The sequence below is a fragment of the Labeo rohita genome, unplaced genomic scaffold (genome assembly GCF_022985175.1).
Source record: "Labeo rohita strain BAU-BD-2019 unplaced genomic scaffold, IGBB_LRoh.1.0 scaffold_179, whole genome shotgun sequence".
Taxonomy (NCBI): domain Eukaryota; kingdom Metazoa; phylum Chordata; class Actinopteri; order Cypriniformes; family Cyprinidae; genus Labeo; species Labeo rohita.
In genome coordinates, this window is record NW_026127989.1 from 116,140 (window position 1) to 135,478 (window position 19,339).

A 19,339-nucleotide genomic window follows, 5' to 3' on the forward strand; every position below is an offset into this window, starting at 1 on the left:
CTTTATTTTTAAATAGTGCTTTATATCTGTCCAGTATAACAATAGTATGAGTGACAGGCATAATGTATACACGACAGTGTTTTCAAAATGATTCACATTTACACAACACATTGATAGTTTCATTACAGATTCTTCAAACCAGTGTTGTTGTTTCTTTTGTTGTTGTTGTTTCTTTACTATAGCTGCATACTTATTGTGTATATTGTAAGCACACAATTAAATGTTGTTGTATATAAAACACATTGTTTTTTAGTATAATTACAAAAAACCTCACCTGTTTAATTTATGTAAGACTGATAAATATGCATCACTTTAAGTTTGTGTAATCCAGCGTTTCTCAATTCGCGCCCCACCCCTCTGCATATTTTGCATGTCTCTCTTAGTTAACAAACCTGATTCTGATAACCAGTTCATTAGAAGTGAGCTCTGTGCATGAACTGTGTTCCATTTGACATGGTCCCTACACAGTATTCATTGTTCCCTACTCCCTGAGCAGGGGAAATCCGTTGAAGTTTAGTTCACTTCAGGACATTCATTCATGGATTTGGGCTGCACCGCTGCCTGAAGCAGTGTCTTCACACACAGACAAATCTTACTAGAGAAGTGTGAAATGTGACATAAATGCATCTGTAAATAAATACAATTTAAATTCATTTAATGACCTTTAAATGGAACATATAAACTCACTTCGAACTGGAATGATGGTGGAAAATCCTGTGATGTGTACTTCGCAGGGCACAATGTTTGAATAGAACAAACGTTGTATGTGATAAGAGATACATACAAAATATGCAGAGCAGTGGGGCGTGAGGACTGGAACTGAGAACCACTGGTGTAATCCAAATGGATTGCATTTGTGCTGTTTGCTGTATGAAATGACAAAACCTTATTTTTAGAAAACAGTTTATTATTTCAGTGGAACAGAAGGAAAGTGATACAGAATTTAATCTGCAGTTATCATGTCTGTGTTTTGGTTTTTAATAATCAGCTATTTATTGCATATGAAGGTCAAGCAATAATTAAACAGACTGAAAATATGCAGAAGCATTTTAACATTTTAAAGCTGCAGTCTGTAAGTTTTGCCTCTTTGTTGCCATCTCTGTTTGAAACCTGCAATTGCAGTTATTAATGGAATTATATTCTTTATGTGGGTTGTGTGCAGATGAATCTAATGTTTTGAGGTGTATGTGTGGCTGTTAGTCACTACACTGGTGTGGAGTGTGGATGTACTTCAGAATCACAGTTTCTAGCCTGGTCTATATATGACCTAAATAAGAATTTTCACTGTATGTTGTTATTCAAACAAGAAAGTTACAAATCTAACATTTTTGTTCTGTCCATCTTTTGTTCTTAAATGTTAATGTTGTCAATGTTAACAACATCAGCATTATATGAATATGAGTACGTAGTCTGTATTAGCATGTAAATTTCTCTAATTGTCATACAATTCAAAGAAATTATTTTAACCCAAAAAATTAAATTATAACTGGTTCTCTTTAAAATACAAACATTGTGTAATCCCAAGTAGGATCAGATCAGATGCACATTTAAAACTGGAATGTAATTTATTTCCAGTCACATGTGTTTCATAAACACATAATCCTTTCTGGATTACAATCCGCCATCATATAGATGGGACAACTTCTTAATGTTTACAGACGTGATGTCATGACGCAGCGGCATGCTCGAATTAGCCACAAATTCCTACCAGTACCACTCAAATTAGAAAACGTTATTACAAGTTTACAGTTGTGAAATGCCCTAAAGTAAGGAGATGTTTTAAAGACTGGCTTGTTAAAATTGATTTCAAAACATTTTTAACCAAAAAAGTTAAGGACTGCAGCTTTAAACAGAAATAAATTGCAAACATGATTATAATGCCACACATCACCAGAGAGGAGTCTACCATTTCACCTGTGCATCAAGTTATGAGATTTTGATTAAATGTTACAAGTTACAAAAATGAATCATTTAAGACCAATAAGATGCATATAGAAAACAGACTGAATTTTACTTTCTTGCCAACTTTATCGGAGTTGTGCCTGAAAATATTTAGCCTCAGCGACCACACGAATTTGCTCCTTCAGTTTCTCTCTGTTGTTTGAGATGTTTTTCCCAGCAGACTGCATAAGTTCAGCGATCATCTCAGCATTGTAAGGAAGGTTAAAGGTGGCATATTTCTTCCTCCAGAAATCAATGTTATCTGTTAAAATAATAGCACACTTAAATCAGCAGGGAAGAATATGAAAAATATGTGTTTACAGTTTATTGCACTTATTCTTTTACATAAAATATAAAACTTGAGAAATAACAAAAGGAAAAATAATCAGTATATGGCAGCTGGCCAAAAGAGGGCACCCATGAGCCACACACACCCATAATAATAATAATAATAATAATAATTATATATAATAAATTATTATATATGACAAATTTATATTTATATGAGGCTATATAATAGAAAATAATCTGTGCAAAATGTATGATTTGCCTATTCTGCATGTCAGCATGTCAAATTCAGCTCTGGAGTGATAGATGTCTATAGAATAGAATTTAACTTACCTTGACAAAAGTTTGCAGAAAATACAATTTTGTAAGAATTATCATGAAGTTATGTTTATATACGTTTAAAGCCTTCCAGATCTCTTCTTAATATTTTTTTCTTCTAGCTAAACCTAACTGCTTAGCAGGGATTCTCACTAAAATAGCTGGATGAGGCTCAGCTCTATAAGATTTTTCACCAGCCACCACTGAATTAAGCATAAAAGCAGAGTGTTTTGAAGGCATTTGGAGCATCTGCGTTCTAAGTAAACATGCATATTTCATTTTGCAAAACTTCTGTCTTTCCTGTAAGTGAGTTTCACTGATCTGAATCAGAACACAGTTGATATTTCAGGTTTACTCAGGACAGCTGGAAAATGTTAACTTGCCTCCACAGTTGACGACATTAAACAGAGGGATGTGAATCACGGTTGGAACGTTTTTGCCTTTGAACACATAGAAGTCCTTTGGTTTCTTCTCATCTTCACTGGGAATGCTGACTTCAGGGAAGGGGATGTTTAGTTTCCTGCATGTCTTGGCTGTTTCCTTCACTGTCTGCAGTAGAAAAGCATTGCATCACATTACATTGACATTTAGTCATTACGCAGACGCTGAGGACAATAGAAGCAATCAAACCAACAAAAGAGCAATATTATGTAAATGTGACAAGTCTCAGTTAGTGTAACGCAGATAATGTAGCAAAGCTTTATATATTTATATAAATAATACATATATAATAAAAAGAAAAGTCGAAAGAATAGAAAAAGAATAGAGAACACATACTTAATAAAAACAACAAAATATATGCCAGTATTTTCTGCAAAATATGTAAATTAACCAGTTTTGTTTAAATAAAGGATTGCAGAAATGAGTACACCCTAGATGTAATTCAGCAAATGTATAATATTCTAGTACTTCGTATTTCTTCAGAACTTTACCCTTCTTGGCACTAAGTGTACAAGTTCATGGGTAGCATCTGCCGTTTTAGTTTTTTGTATTACATCACACAGTGGTGTGTGAATCAATGACAGCACTGATAAAACACAACTCAGTTCCAAAATGATTGACTTGGTCTTTTGAGACCAGAGTATGGATTCCTAGAAGTATATTTTGTAAATATGGGCCTTGGAAGAGGTTAAATTAGTTTATTGTGCTTTGGCTACAGTAGGTAATTCTAGTGGTGACAACAACCATGCACGCCGCTTCTGCAGGCTGCGTCGTACTCTGTGAGATAAACAGTCACTCTTTTCATAGCTTTTGCCAGCTCAGAGACGCTTGCATGGTATTTCTCTGACTCTTATTGTTGTAAAAATTAAGTGAAAACCTGATTCTCTGAACATCTGAAGAAACTTTGTTTCACAAAATGTTCTTTGTGGCAAAAGAAGGTTCTTCAAATTATAAAAAGGTAAGACAGAGATGGTTCTTTGAAGAACCTTTGACTGAATGGTTGTTTGTGGAAGCAAAAATGGTTGCTGTACGCATTTATGCTGTGGACTGTATTTAGATTTGGGTTTAAAACAACGTGTGTGATTAAATAGTGATGAATTTTACATTTCTAGGAGGTGTGTTCCTTTAAAACAACTTTTATGAGCATGTATGTGCATTAGAATTATATAAGCATATAATACCAAGAAAGGATCGCTTTCACTAAAATCCAGGGAAATGATGACGTCAATGTCTCGTTCATCTCTCAGCACTGAGAAGTAGGGTGAGTTGTTCAACAGTCCGGCGTCTATATAGTCTCTCGTCTCATTTTGCAGAAGAGCGGTGGGCACTGCTTCATCTAAGAGATCACAAGGTCAAATGAGTCTGTTAATTATTCACAATGAATTGCCATTTAACAAACAGGTCTGTTCCCACCTGTCATGTTGTGGAGGAAGTTGTAATTTCTGCCCCAGGTCCACTCAGCAATGCATTTAAAAATGCTCATCAAAAGATCTGTGAAAACAAATACACTCTTTTATAATTTCATTATATATCTTAACTTTCGGTTCTGGGGCTCAGTCAATGGTTCTTGGTATTTTGGCTATATAGTAGTTTTCTGCAGTGTGGAGAACAGTTGGATAAATGAAGAGATAGTTCAACCTACCAAATGGCCAGAAACTGAGCTTGAGCTCCAAACTGAAATAGTTGCATACATCCATGGTGTACTGGGACATGACCAGTTTTGCTGCTTTTTTATCAGTAGTTCTGTCAGCTTTAATTTTTTCTACTTGGCAAAACAGCTGCCTTTGACCTCCAGAGATATCTGTAAAAAGAGCAGGACATGTAGATCAGTCATTTGTTCCTATTTTAGCTTATGCATCTACAAGCATAATTTACAATGAGCCTAACAAAACAATGGTTTGAATGATATTATGACATTATCTCAACCATTTTTGTGGTTTCATGATTTGAATTTCATAATTGTTTTACTATTTCAATTTAGCTAAAAAGACATTTTATATTTACATTTAAATTCACATCATTTAGCAGATGCTTGACAAATGTTAAAAACAGATATGGCTTTTTTATTTTAGACAGTATTTCATATTCCAAAACATAAACAAATGTATAAAAAGGTGGTATTGTCAAATCAGTGACAATAAACATCAGGTTCCCTTTGTGAAAACTTGCCCCACAACAGATAATATAGTGGTAGGTAATATAATTTGATGTGAAAACAAGTCTGTGAGAGACAGCCATAGTGTTCACTTTGTGAACATCGTTTAACTGACAAATCATTGAAAATGTCTTTCACTAAACACAAAACTCCAGACTTCTCTTTTTTTCCTCACAGCCTTGTTTTCATTGTATCAGTTCAAATATTTTAGCTACCCTTGCAGTGATGAACGTACTTGATGAATATTGTTTTTCTGTCTGTCAAAAAAAATGTAAACCAAAAATGAACCATACCTGTAAAATATTCACTGCCCTAAGTGTGACAACTAGCCCCAAATATTCTCTTATAAAAATTCAAGCCCACTTTAGGAAAAGTTTACCAGTTATCTTTGTTCTGATGGATTGCTCAAGAGTGGAAGGATCAGTGCCTTTTAACACAGCAAGATTCATGTCCGCAAGATTCATGAGCACCTGGTAACAATCGTCTACAGGTGTGGTGTTTAGATCTTTTGAAGAAAACACATTCAACAAACATGAACACATTGCAAAATGTCTTGACAGTATATGCACAATATTAATTTCAATATAATGGCTCCATGTCCTCAACAAATGCTTCTTGTGACTTTCCCTTTAAAATTTAGGAATGCTGCCAAATAGATATATAGTCTACCCAGGGGCAGATTGCTTTTGAAATGAATTAAAAGGAGTACTATTAAAATGCTTAAACTGACATCGTTGATCCTATTTTATTTTGTCAAAATGGCCAATGCTGATCAAGTGCACTATTGAAGGAAATGGGAGTGATTTTGGATTTCGGTGTGGATCAAATGTTTCTGACATGTTTCTGAAACGTAGTGGAGAAAAAAGATATTATGCTTTTATACATTTTGGGAAGTGATTCTTAAGGTACAGATGCTTGTAAAATGCTCTTAACAGTCTAAAAATTGTTTTGCCAACCACTAGTGAATATTAAATTGAGTCATTGAAACATTCACTGATTCAGCTGATTTGCTCAAATACTCCTCCATTCCAAAAATAACCACTGTTGTGTGTTGAACTATAGCATTTTTAACCAGAACTTACAGACATGTTTCAAGTATCTGCATTTTGGTGTAAAATAAAATCTAACACCTCCCCTTATTTTCAACCAACTGCTTCTGATTTTACTTTTATTTTTAAGCTCTTTGGCTTCATGACTACTGGAGACTCATTTGGTAAAAACACTATTATGATGAACTATTATTGCATGTATTATTATTATTACTTTACATTTATTCCATTATGCAATCAGTTGGGAGGGGAGGGGAGGGGTTATTAGGGGGTGGGGAAATAGCAGTCATAATAGAAGAGATTTGAGCCACTTGTTTTTTAGTTGACTCTACTGTAACATGCATTGCATTATTTGTGTGCTTCCATGAACTGGGTTAATATGTGATTCGATCTAGGAAAACCCAACACATGGTGAAATTTCTTCATGTATATACCCTATATACCCTGGGTTCAAGCCCTTTCCAAAACTGTTTTTATTTTGTCAATCGCTTGAACGTAACCATAATTTGGCTGATAGCGATGATTTTCAAGAATGGAATTTTGAGAAAAATGGGTTGAAAGTAAGACGACTTTCACTTTACGGGTTTAACGAGAGCTGTCTGTCAAGTCAAGAGCACTATACTGCATCATTACACAAACCGACTAACGTCTGTTTTCCGTTGTTTATCATGGGCATAGTCTCAGAACTTTTGATCACCATTTTTTATGTTTAAATATCACGATTATAATGCAGCATTTAGGGCACTGACATCAGACTGTCATTTTTGAGCAGACTTTAGTAACTTCAAAATTCGATCCTCACACTCTGGATTTGAAATAGTTGATTATAACATCATTTAGAATCGGACAAAACCTTGATTGAGCAGACTGATCGGTCCCGATGTTCACTACAGGATTATCTGCCCGATGTGAACGTTCCCAGAATCAGATCTTAAACTTTCCGACCTTGATCGGTCCCAAACATCAAACATGTTTGATATCCAGGATTTAAAATCGGGATGATTACGACTATGTGTACGTCAGTACTTTAACAACAGCCTATGCATAACCGCAAAATGGCTGCTGTACAGTCCATTGGATAGTGGAGATGGAGGAAACTGCTGCTTCTTTTTTTTTTTTTTTTTTTTTTTAATAACACTGTCTGTATATATGTTGAAAACATACCACTACAGCATGGAGCAAGGAAAGCAATGCTCCATGTGGCCCGAGTCCGACCCGAGCCCATCTTTTTTCCCCTTCTCCCAAAACAGTTTATACTATACTATTTTAGCAATTAAAATTGTTCGGTTTTGTATGTAATGTCAAAGTGATTATATTTCATTATATTGCATTATGTATAATCATTTTCTGTTTTTAAATGTCTTAAACTTATTTTAAATCAATTTTTAAATCATTTTTAAATCATTTATTTTTTTACATTTTTAAATTTTTTGTTTTATTCTTTTGATCATTGTTTTTATGAAGTTCTACTTCCTTTTTTGTGATTGTTTTTATTGTTTTTAAATTATTCTAAAGCCTTTTATAAAGCACTTTGACTTTCCTCTGTGTAAAAATGTTTTATATAAATATTTTTTGCCTTTTATTGTTTTCAGTTTTTTATTACAGAGCATTTTTTGGAGCATTTTTTGTTCGTTAAATATAAGTTTTTGGTTTTTTTAATTAACGACCAAGCAGTCAAAAATCTATAGATATAAAACAGTTAAAGCATATAACAGTTAACTAACATGTGTAAACATTTTTTTATATTATTTTTTATTTTATTGTTTTTTTATTATTATAAACTACAACAAAACATATACAATTATAATAAGACATTAAAATAAACAAAATTAATAATAATAATGATAAAAACATTTGTGAACATTAGTTGCTGAACAATTGCAAAGAATCCTTGTAAGCTCCTTACTGACCTTTATTTAAAGGCTGCTGAAAGTTAGTCCAGGCTGCTCCGGTGGGATCTTTTCATTTTTACAGTGAATAGCAGGTGTTTTCCCACAACCAGAAGCAATCATACAAACAAAATTATGTTAGGGCTGGTGAAAAATATTTTTAGCATATGCTAAAGATTTATTCATGGGTTATTAAAGTCTTTAAAACCAATTCAAGATGAAAAATAATAGTATTTTTAATAGATACTTTATAATAGATCTTTTTAAAGTCTGACATTTAATTTGTCAGCTGTAGTTTAAAGATTTGCTTGCCCTAAAATGATAGATCAACAAATATTTGAATACCTGGAACTAATCAATAAGTAAAAGCAATACAATTCTATACCTTGCTCCCTTTTCTGTGATGCTGTTTTCATTTTAGATAGTAAAAAATCTGAAAAACAAAACCAAATGAAAATGAAATGACTTTTGGGCAGAAATAAGTCCTCAAGCGTCACAATTCAAGTTGTACCTTTTATCCATTTCCAGATCTCCACTTCATCAGCTAAAGTACTGCTACACACAGCTGCAGAACACACAAGATGAATCAAACAACGTTTCAAATAAATTAAACGGCTCATGGCAGGGATGTGTCTGTACAGACCATGCGTCTCCAAGTATTAATTTGTGTGTGTAATGAGATATGAGGTTAATGTTAATGCAATTGGCATACATTTTTATATTGAAAAAAAAAACACAAAACAACAACAACTCGATTGATTGTTTAAATGGTTTTTGGATATTTACAATCATTCGCTTGCTTACATTTCAGTTTTTACCTAAATTTTGCTAGTGCTACATATGTCACAGAGAATGCTGATGTAGGTCACTTCACAGTGTAAAATATACACTGTAAGATGGCATTGCCAATAATAATAAAAACTTGGGCAGTCCTGCAACAGAGTTTGTTACCTTGCAGGTACAGCATGTCAAATACGTCCTGATGATTTTTCTTAGAGCCTTTGTCAAACTGGCTGCCAAAGTTACTGGCATCCACAAACGCTCCAGTGAGGGAATAACCTGCTTCATGTGGACTGACCTCAAACCAGGGGTCTGCAGACAGAAAGCACGTTCATATAACAGCTGACATGAGCACATTAACTCTGTTTCTTTCAGACAAAAACACAGACCTCCTTCCTCACGCTGTTTGCAGTGCTTGTCGATCACTGCGTAGATTGGAAATGGGTCTTTACTGTGCTGTTTCCACTGATTTGTCAGTGTGCGTTCATCGATCTGAAGAGGATATATATTTAGCATCATGTTGTAGTGGAGAATACTAGGGCAATCACTAAAAAGTCTAAGTGATGACGTTTACTAAATAAAGTCAAGCTGTAGATGTAAAATTGCTTGAAACAACCACTGATACCATCAAAAATTAAAGGCTTTTAGAAATATGTATTTCGTGAGGCTACTACAGGGAAATTAAATGATTATTATTATTAAAGTCATGTAAACATAGCTCACTTGTGCAGTCAGATTACTGATGTGCATGTAAACTGGTTATTTTGATAAGCTAATATTTGTGAGTTATCAGCTTACGCTGGTGTGCATGTAAACATGCTCAGTGATGGAAACACATGCAAGTACGACCCAAATACTGTCTATTTGAATTGGTTTATATCCAGCTGGTTGGATTGTATCCATTCGTTAGCCAGCAAAGTTGCATATTTAAAGCTAGTGCATATTTAAAGCTAGTGAATTTGTGCTGTATTGTATTCGTAAAGACTGAACATGGTCACCTCAATCTAAAGTCATGGAAGGTTATGTTTTGAATTGTTACAGACCTCTTTCACATATGATGTGACTAGCATCACTGCCCAGACATCAGTCAAGCTGAAGAGGTCTTTCCCATAGTAATATTTATACAGTTTGGCCAATACATCTACCCAGCTGACTCCTGGACCACTGAGTCTCTTGATGATTTTGTTTTTCACAGTCTCTAGTTTGGTGGACCAGACTGGTTCTTGGTATAAGGAGGCCATGCACCTTCAGAGAAGAACATACTGCTGTCATTTTTGACATTCAACCCAATTCAATCTCTCTGTGTTTGTTGTTTCTCAGGGTTTGTACCAGGTGGATCCAGAGATTCCACTCAGATAAAGGATGCAGTCCAGAAGACCCGCTTTATCAAGCTCAACCAGGGATCCCAGCAAACCCACCATGGCTCTTTGTCCTCCTCCAGAACCCAGTAATGCAATGTTTGGCACCGCATTCTTAAACACACACAACGCTCAAACCATGAGCCCAATAACATGGTTTTTCACATACAAGAGAGTAAACCTATTAATGGTTTGACATCTGATGTTCATTGGTCACGGAATTATTTGTAGGTCATATAATGAGTTAGATATATGAAGTATAACCTAAGATGTTTTACCTGACTGCAGCGTATTTTGAACTTCTGCAGGCATTGTTTCTCCTTCTGGCTACAAACTCTTCCTCATTCTTATTCAGAGAGTGTTTGATTCTCACCTCACCGCTTGCAGCAAAACAGACAAACAGACAGGGCAGTTTAATTTAACTTCAAATATTTGTTATATAAATATTCTAGATCTGAATGCAATTTAGTCTGCAATTATTACTTTATTCTCTGAATTATCCACTTTGTTATAAATGCTAATTGTGTAAGTAACACAGGACAACTGTTTTCCCATATTCTAGGAATGTGGGGAGAATTACCTTTCCTGGGGTTTGGATGCACTCATCTATAAAACAAAAGAGTTGACATTATAGTAAATCTTCATGATAAATGGAAGATAAAACCATTTGTCACTGAAATAGGCCGCTGTGAATACCTCAAATCATTTTTTTTTACCATGAATATTTATGCAATTTTGGTAGTGTGCAGGTTATTGTTATTGGCCATATTTTAAAGATTATTACTGATAAATCTTTGATTTGTTTATGCTACCTTTGTTGCATGCCAATTATAATGACATTTAACTTTTTAATTGCTGTTCTATTGCTGAAAAGACATTATAAAGTTTGAAAACATATACTCACCGTTCCTGTAAATCCAGAGTCTTCAGCAACAGCACAACACCAATAACAACACAGCAGCCGTTCTCTCTCTGACCGAGTAGATGCTCATTTATAGGGCCCTGAAACGAAACTGTAAGTCTATCATTTCAGAAGATGCTCTTTTCATAGGGCCTGCTAAATGAACCATCCAAATTCTGTAAAGACAACTATCATTGTGAGGTGTGGAGGTGAAGAATGTTAAGTTACACAATCATTCACAGAAATTGCTAAATGAACTATGCAAATTCCTTGAAAGACTAATAATATTAATGATAACTTTCAGGTGAATATTGATGGAGGAACTATCAAGGTTGTGGAAAAACAGATTTACCTTTGAAAACCATGTTTGTTGTGATTGGTTAACAAGATGTATCTGAATGCACATCTTAGAAGTGATCTTTTCCAAAGACTAAAATATTTTATGTAGGACCAAATTACTTAAGATTAAATAAAGTATTTCATTTATTATGTAATTGTTGAAATATTTAAATAAATAATCGCTATTAAAATACAAAACTCTTTAAATGAATTATCAAATCACGAAACAAACTGAAGAAATGCCCAATGTATTTCATTTCAGCATTCATTTGTATACATTTGTCATTTTTAGAATGTTTGAATAGATTTTTTTTTTATTGTTGTTAATTCAAGCAGCTTGTGTCTTTTTATTTTCATTTTCATTGTTCACAGTTGTCGCCACATCACACAGTAGTAGCAGGCGTTGCCTTTCAATGTCATTCTTTTTTTCCTTCTATTTACTTTATTTAGGTGCATGCTTGAAAGGTGACACACACTAGTGCTGAGTGATGTGTAGACTTGTAACCTCAAATGAACGAGACTATGACATGAGATTATGCTTAAATGAAATCAGTCCAAAGATAATGATGAAAATGCATGATGCATCGGAACTGGCATTTAGTCTATTAAAGCAGACTGTAAAATACTCATAAATGCATTTCACAGCAGTTACAATTGCAAGATTAATGCAACAGAATGTTGTAATATTAATGTTTTAAATGAATCATTTTAAATATAGAAATTTTTAATGATTGGAAAAATGGAATCATACTTTTAAATGTAAAACTTTATCTGCAAGTAGGTGGCAACAAATCAGTGCATCATTTGAATCATTTGATTCAAACTGGTTGAGCACTGAATCATTTGCTCAACCAATTTCTTTCATATTGAGGATTTAGTAATGAAACACAAGTGTGTTGCTCGCTGGCTATTGTGGCTTTGATTGGTGAAATAGAGCAAAAACAGACAATATAAATAATAACAATATAATAATAACAATATAAAATGTTATTCAATTGCCATAAACTGCTTGTAACTGTTATATAAAATCAATATCACATAAATGTTAACAAATAATATACCAGTGAAAGTGTAAGAAATGAGAATAAGAAATAAGTCTACATGCAGGGCCAAATGTGCCCATAATAAGAAATACCTGCATACGTATTCATATATCCACAGAATTGATATAGTCACAGAATTTAAGACCTATCATATACTCATCTTCCGATATTAAATATTTTCTATATAATATTTTGCTTGCTGGAACATTTATATTGATATTTTATACTGATATACATTGTATACTGATTTACATTGATTTTGCTCTGCTGTATGACTGATGCTGGAAAGAGCTTTAAACCCAAAGTAAATATATCTATCTCCAAGCATCAGCTGGTTTTAAGTGTTCTGACCGGCTCTACCTCTAACATTTTAACAAAAACAGCTTGATCTGGTGATGCTGGTTTTTCCAGAGAGTCGAGGTTGTCAATTAAATCCATGTTTATATAATAAAACAAAAACATCTTGCAAATTACAAAAGACAAATATGTACACAAGTACCAACAATAACATACAAAATGAAATGCAGAAGAGAACTTTTATATTATTATTATGTTTTAAAGAATTGAATGTTTATTATTATTATTATTATTATTATTATTATTTTTAGGAGCCAAGCATGAAAGGGGCTGTAGCCCCGACTGTATCTGTATGTTTTTTTTCTTCTTCTTCTTCTTATTCTTACCAAATGGGAGTCTATGGCAGGCATATGAACAGAACATAGGAAAATGATGAAAACTGGTACACTTATAGTGATGCCCATGAATAGTGATTTGAGGTCTCTATAGACTCTATAGCACCACCACAACTCTATAGCACCACCACAAGTTCAAAAATTCAACATTGAAATGGTGATAACTCTTGAACCCCTCATTCTACATAAATGAAAAGTATTTCTTTTTTCGCTACTCCTCCTTTAAAATTGGTCCAATTCTTCCCATATTTGGCTTAGATTATCTTTGGATCTTAGGACAAATTTTTTATTCATTCCTCTTTTTTCAAAAGTTATGCTGTCATGAATGTATCTACAGTAGGTGGCCAACCAGAATGAGCTTTTTACCCCCACAGGCACCAACGCCGCAGGTCTGCTAAGTGCATTTGCAGCTTTGACCGCTGAATGGCATTTAAACCACAAGTTAAATGTGCATTAAAGCACATTTTTACAAATAGCCATCATCTTTGCCTTGCCAATGTGTTACATTTGACGTCTGCAGTCGGTGGAAAATGAAATAAAAACGCTGTAGTTAAAATATTTCATATGCACAGATGCATATTTAGTAATTACGAAGTAATGTGCATTTCTTAGAAAGAGTTCAAGAAGGAAAATGTCAAGCATATGAGCCTGTGCTTATATTTAGGCTACTCTAAGCTACACGGTATTGCACCATATTTTAGATTTGAATCATTTAACAGGTGTGCAGCAGGGGTGTAAATCAAATGGTTCGTCACAATATGATATGATATCGATTCTCATACCCAGCGATATGATATTTGACAATACCTCAAAAAATTCTACCCCACGATTACGATATGATATGATACGATACATGAGTGTGTTGATCGATATATCAATATCATGATATCATATACCTATTTTAAAAAACATCTACATTTTTGACTCAAAAATGCAACCAAAATATAGCACATGAACTTTTATTTGAAATTTTCACATCTTGTACCTCAATTGGAACATTCACAACAAAAAAATAAGATTACACTTAAAAAAAAAATACAATAGGACAAAGACACAAATTCAATACACTGCTTTTCAGGTTTTCCAGCTCAGTCTAAAATAAATTTTCAAGTAAGCTTCAGAAATGTAATAACCAAATGTAAAATAACTGCATAATCACCATTTTTGATGTTACAAAGGTTATTTCGTCAGGAGCAGTGAGCATTTGTATTTTTCTTTGACAGCATTAGATTTGGTCTGCTTTCACTTAAAAAATGTAAGCACAGATTTAATATACTGATACACATGTGTTTTCTTACTCAACTTTTCTTGTGTTAAAAGGGTCATCGGATGCCCATTTTCCACAAGTTGATATGATTGTTTAGGGTCTTAATGAAAAGTGAAATATATTTTGGTTAAAAATTTCCAGTGGTTGTGTAAAACAACACCCTTTTTACCTTGCCAAAATCAGCTCTGCAAAAATCATCTCATTCTGGTCGAGGCTGCTTTAAATGCAGATGAGCTCTTCTCACCCCACCCCCTCTCTTCACTCTGTGGAGTGACGAGTCTGTGTACTTTAGCCGCATTTAGCCACGTTTAGCCGCTAAACTTGCTAACCAGCACATTATTGATTTGAAAAGGGGGATATTATTTTTACAGATTAATTAAAAACCACTCCATGGATTTTTATCATTACAGGGTAGATGTGTACATACACTGCCACACACATTAATGCTCAAACAGCATGAAAAAGTGAACTTAGCATCCGATGACCCCTTTAAGACATATGCCTATCCAAATGGGTTTACTACAATATTTGCCAAAACTCGCATTTTGATGAAATTTTGTCTGTATTTATTGTTAGGATTGAGTTGGGTTGGGTTTCTTTTCACTGTTGCAGGTTTTGTGATTCCAGCCACTAGGAAGCAGTGACCCTCCCAGCCATTGGTGGGCACTGTCTGCCCTGTACTGTGAGAACTCTCCCTGCCACCAGGTGGCACCACCTGATAAGAACACTTTTGTTAGCACTTGTCATTAAGTTACAGTGGTACATTTGAAATACCTTAAATAACTTATGTGAGTAACAAGTATTTACTGTGAAATGACTGATATGCAGATCAGTTTATTCTGTATTCAGATTTTCATTTGTCAGTGGGGTTTTTCGAATGACTGCCCTAATCTCCTCCAGCAGTTTGTTTTTGTTGTTTGTAATGTTTTTTCCAGCGACATCCATAAGATTAGTGATCATCTCAGCACTGTAAGAAGCTTGAAAGGTGCCATAGTCATCGCGCTATTTCTGAAGTTTATCTGAAGAAACAGCAGCATATTTTCATTGGAACAATTTATTTCAGTGATATTTCCGATTCATTCAGAAAATGTTAAAATGTAACTTGCCTCCACAGTTGACCACATTAAACAGAGGGATGTGAATCACAGTTGGAGCATTTTCGCCTCTGAATACATAGAAGTCCTTTGGATTCTTTGCATCTTCACTGGAACTGAATTCCCTGACTTTAGATCCCTGCATGTATTAGCAGCTTCCTTCACTGTCTGCAGTGGAAAAAAAAATATCACAGGCTTCATTACCAGCAAGTTTTTAAACAGTATGATCAGTATAAAATGCTCTTATTGTGTCTATAGATCTAAGGCACTGCCCCCCCTCAGAAACTAGATGAGAAATTTGCATTTTTTCTAGACAAAACAAAAACAATTTACACTGATCATCTTGTTCAAAAGTTTTCACCCCCAGTCATAATTCTTTCATAATAGGCATCAGTGAATGTATGAGTTTCCTGTGACTTTCAGATATCAGTCTCTCAAATTACTTCATGACCACATACATAAAGTTGATAAGGCTATTGATTTTGGGTTCTCCAGTGATCTGTTGAAGATCTGTGTGAAGATGGGGACCAGTTGGTCAGCACAGACTTTTAAGAATTTAAGACTTTTTTTGAAGCACCATCTAGGCCTGAAGCTTTCCTAGTTTTCTGTCTTCTGAAGACCCGGTTCCTGTACACAGAACTTAAGCACAGGTTGAATGTATGTGTGAAGTGCAGGACAGAGACTGGGCTTTTTCAAACTGGCAGTAAAACACATTTAGATCATCAGCCAGTTTTTGATAGTCCACAGACTCTGGGAGTGGTGTCCTGTACATGGTTTCCCAGACCAGTCCGTACTGATGCCGGGTCGTTGGCTGAAAACTGTTTTTTCAGCTTTTCAGAATAGCTTTTTTTAGCCACTCTGTTAGTTTGTTTCTGGCCTGGTTATACAAGATTTTATCCCCACTTCTGTAAGCATCCTTTTTGGCATGGCAAAGCTGTTTGAGTTTCACAGTAAACCATGGTTTATTATTTATGATAAGAGGGACATGGATCCTTTATTGTAGTGTAACAGGGATCCAATATATTACTCTCTCTGGTGGGACATGTAACGTGCTGTGTACTTTGTCAGTTCTCTAATAATGATTAAAAGAGAGTCTGGGTATGCCTGCTCCATTTCAGTTCTTTGTTCAACCAGCTGTTGCAGCACTGTGCTCACACAAGTGTCTGTCACAAGAATGAAAGAGGTTAATGAAGAGTACTTCTAAATTAAGTCAGCATATCTTTTTCAGTGTTTGTACCTGGTATTTGAGCACCATGTTTTGTTTGGCTGCACCTCCATCTAGAATCTCCAACAAAATGTCTGAATAATGCAAAACTGGAAACATATCGTCTGGGATGTGTTGCTTAATGTAAAAAAAATAAAATTGGACTATTATTTACTCACACTCCATGCATCCTTGGTGTATATGACTTCCTTCTTTCAGACGAATCCAGTCGGAGTTATATTAAAACTTATTCTGGCATTTCCAAGCTTTAGAATTGCATAGATGGGTATTTCTCTACAGGAGTCCTTTATTCACCCCTGGGAGCCATGTGAGGCATTTTTATTATGGATGGATGCACTTTATTAGACTTGTTTTGGACTGATGAAGAGAAACACCCGCCTATCCCATTCTAAAGGTTGGAAATGCCAGGACAATTTTTAATATAACTCTGATTGGATTCATCTGATAGAAGGAAGTCATATACACCTAGGATGCTTGGAAGGTGAGTAAATGATGGGCTAATTTTCATTTTTGGGTGAACTATCCCTTTAAGGAGTTTGTCTCTGATAACACTTATAGAAGAAGAATGACTCAACATCGAACAAACAAACAAACAAAAACAAGCAGAAGAATTGAGGCGCTCAGCGCCATGGCTGCCATTCATGGTGCCATCGTGTTCAGTCTATGATTGATTAGATAATTTGTTAATCACCAGTGTGTAGTGTTTTGAGCGCTTGTGAAACAAATGGTTCAATTGATTCAAAGCTTTGGGTTTGTTTCTCCCATCATGATGCATAGGCAAATAGGAAATTATCCGCAAAATCCGTTCTGACAGGTCTAAAATATAAACAGTTACTACAGACTTACCATAGTTATTCAGAGTAAGACAGAAACAAAATTTGGAAGATGGGTCTATTATTCTTTAAATGTTGTTACCATAGCTATAAAATTAACATTTTGTGAATTTGTAAAGAATTCTGTTTGTATAATAACCAGGCCTACCATGAAATGCTTTGTTTGCACTGCTTGTCAATCACTGTGTAGATGGGAAATGGGTCTTTATTGCGCTGCCTCCGCTGCTCTGTGAGTGCCTGTTCATCAATCTATAGCAAACACATTTTTGCAGCATCATGTTATTGCCTTGTAAGGAGATAATTGTAAGACACACAGTTTTTTTTAGTTGTCAACAATGTGTTCTCAGCAAAGTTCTCTTAATAAGGATTGCATCTTATAATTATTCATTTAATTAAATTAATATTTCTGTAGGGCTTTGTGGCCTTTAAGTCTACTATAGGAGATGCTGGACCATTTTTTACACACTGAAATGCTGCACTGCCATAATAAATAACATAATAACCATATTTTAATGGTTTTGATGTTTACCCTGGCATTAAATTAAAAAATATTCAACTACAAAGCCCAACCTGTGTAGCCTGATTCATGAATAAATGACTGCTATTATGAACTGGTTCATTTTAGTGAGTCAAAAATAAATAAATAAATAAATAAATAAATAAAAAAATAAAATAAACCACAATATATCAATAACTTGTTTTTAGTAAAAATGATAATGAACCAGTAACAGTTAACAATACAGTGGCACTTATATGCATTAATTCATGCTTAACTAATGCACAGATAATCAGGAGTTAATGTATAACTCATGATGAACTAAACCATATATTAATAATTACTGGATCAGCAACCAATACAAAAAAAAAAAAAAAAAAAGTATTCAATAACTTGTTATTAGTTAAATGTGTGTATTAATTCCCTAATAACATGTTATATTAACTAATAGTGTTGATTCATGTGTTAATTACAGCAAAGGGTCGAAACCATGCATTTGCAAAGGTATCATCATGTTATGACTTTACTTGACACACATGAGTAATTCAAAATCCATAACAATTAGTTAATAGTTCTGTGCCTCAACAAGTAAAGTCATAACATAATGAAACCTTGCAAATCATTAGTTAATGATTAATTAAAACAACTGGAAGTTGAAATGCATGGCTTCAACCCTTTGCTGTAATTAACACATGAATCAACACTATGTTATTAGGGAACTAACATGTTATGATACATTTAACTAATAGCCAATGATTTATTACTTAACCTATGAATCATATAGAATGTTTATTATTTGCTGATGGAGTAATTGTTAATATGGTTTAGTTCTACATTAACTTGTGATTACCTGTGCATTAGTTAAGCATTATTTAAAAATGCATTTTTTAAAGAAAGACGTCAGAAATATTTCATATATATATATATATATATGTTGCAGTAAACATATAGTCTCCCATATTGGCGGCACTAAATGTAAATGCCACTAAACTGACTAAGAGTTGTATATTTTGCTGATTATTGTTGTTGAAAATGGTCAATTACTGTCATGTTTCAGGCTGTACTAATTGGTCGGACTGGGAAAAACATTTAGAGTACTATAGACCTCCAAACGTTATAACAAATCATGGAGAAGAGTCGAAAAAACTGTCTGAGCAACATAAGGCGTTTGTGGTCGGCAAAACTAAACTAGGATTTCTAGGGCAAGAATCTTTACAAGGATAACCACTT

The 19,339-nt window shown here is 34.3% G+C and overlaps 1 pseudogene; it reads right to left on the minus strand.

Annotated features, from left to right (window-relative positions):
- Positions 1 to 1,796: 1,796 nt before the first annotated feature.
- Positions 1,797 to 10,825, minus strand: LOC127158930 (cytosolic phospholipase A2 gamma-like; annotated as a pseudogene).
- Positions 10,826 to 19,339: the final 8,514 nt, after the last annotated feature.